The sequence below is a fragment of the Myotis davidii genome, unplaced genomic scaffold (genome assembly GCF_000327345.1).
Source record: "Myotis davidii unplaced genomic scaffold, ASM32734v1 scaffold1444, whole genome shotgun sequence".
In the NCBI taxonomy this organism is placed as follows: Eukaryota; Metazoa; Chordata; class Mammalia; order Chiroptera; family Vespertilionidae; genus Myotis; species Myotis davidii.
In genome coordinates this window covers 98,028-99,948 of record NW_006294593.1, presented here as the reverse complement: position 1 = coordinate 99,948, position 1,921 = coordinate 98,028, and the positions used below count along the sequence as shown (strand labels likewise).

The following is a 1,921-nucleotide window of genomic DNA, read 5'->3' as shown; positions in this document are numbered from 1 at the left end:
GTCGGGTGGAGCAGCCGGGGTCACAGTGGAGGCCCGCCGGCCCGCGCGAGGAGCAGAGCTGACCAGGTGTTTCCATGCAGCGTGGCCTCAGCCAGGTGGGTCCTCTCCGCCCTCTTGTCTTTGCCTTTCCCAGCTTTTCCGTGATGCGGGGTGCACGCGGGGTGGACGCCGGTGCTGGGCACTGACGGAACTTGCCCGTTCTGCAGCGAGGGGGCAGCCCATTGACCTGGGCCTGTGGTGGCTACTACTGATCTTCCTCTGATGGTGGTCTTCCTCTGATTTATTTCACTCAGCACAATACCCTCTAGTTCTATTTATGTTGTTGCTGATAGCAGTGTTTTATTTTTTTATTCCTGAGTCTTATTCACAAATTGTATGTATACACAACTTTTTTCTCCATCTATTGATGGACGCTTAGATTGCTTACATATTTTGGCTATTATAAATAATGCTGCAATGAACATGGATGATAGATATGTATTTATTGCTATTTTCTGTGAACTGTTGATGTCTTTTTCTGTTGGCTTGCTACTATTTATTTATTTATTTGTGTGTGTGTGTGTGTGTGTGTGTGTGTGGTGGACTTTAAACCTTGTTGAAAGCAGCCACGTGTATGAACTGCACAGAGTCCTCCAAAGCAGTGATCCGCGCCTCTAGCATATCTGTTCCAATTTTATTGTCTTCTATTACACACTGTATCTGAATTTAATTCCATGTCACACCCAATCCTGTTTAGAAGAGCCCCAGACCAAGCAGTCTGCTTGAATGCTCCCGTGGAGCTCCCCTAATTTTGCCATATCTGTGTCTCATCCCAAGCTTACACATCCAATAAGATGGAAGACTTGGCAACAAGTGCAGGTTTTTTGGATTTCTTTGACTCATGCTGTGCAAGGCGTTCTCCTCTTAGCCTCTGCTTTCCTCCTCAACATCTCCAAAGAGAGCAATGTCATCTACCTCTTTGCTCTCTGTAGCTGCACTTCCTGTGGCATCGTCCACAGGAGCAAGGGCCACACTTTCCCAAAGCTTTCCTCACTCCTGGCAGGCTGACCTCTCCTTTTCATAAGACGTGATGTGACAGTTATACCAACATGGGGGATGATACGAGTCGGCAAGTGGTGGGTCGAGGACTGCTTCAAATACTGCCACATCTGCTGGTGGTGCACATACTCCTCCTTGTAGCACCTGGTAGTCGCCAGGTATCTGGAGGCCGCCGGGTCTTTTCAGGTCTCCGAAACCCATGGCAGCCATTGATGTGGGAGCTGGGCGGCAGCAGAGCAAAGAGCAGTGCAGGCAGTTGGTGCCTAGTGCTGATGGGGGTGTTCGTTGTACATTTACTTCTTCTATGCATATAAAGTTTCTCTGGGTTTATTGTGAGAGGTGTAGAACTAAGGACATACTATCGATGGCTACTCCTTTGTCCCAAGGGCATGTTTACTCTCACTGATTTGGGAGTGTGCCACACTGTATAGGAAATTTTTGTAGATATTCAGATCTATTCTTGGACTTTGTGTTCTGCTGTATACTGGTGTGAGCAAAAGTAGGTTTACAGTTTTGAGTTTAGTCTTCTATTATTATTAATTTATTAGTGATAATCATAACCTGCATGTAAACCTACTTTTGCCCCCCACACACACACACACCATGTTTTCATGTAGTAAGACTGGTCCTCTCACAACATGGCTGGTTTTTTTTGTTTGTTTGTTTGTTTGTTTTTTAATATATTTTTTATTGATTTTTTACAGAGAGGAAGGGAGAGAGATAGTTAGAAACATCGATGAGAGAGAAACATCGATCAGCCGCCTCCTGCACATCTCCTACTGGGGATGTGCCCCCAACCCAGGTACATGCCCTTGACCGGAATTGAACCTGGGACCTTTCAGTCCGCAGGCCGACGCTCTATCCACTGAGCCAAACCGGTTTC

At 46.6% G+C, this 1,921-nt stretch overlaps 1 pseudogene; it reads right to left on the bottom strand.

The window, feature by feature from the left end:
- Positions 1-585: 585 nt before the first annotated feature.
- LOC102773444 lies at positions 586-1,239 on the bottom strand (annotated as a pseudogene).
- Positions 1,240-1,921: the final 682 nt, after the last annotated feature.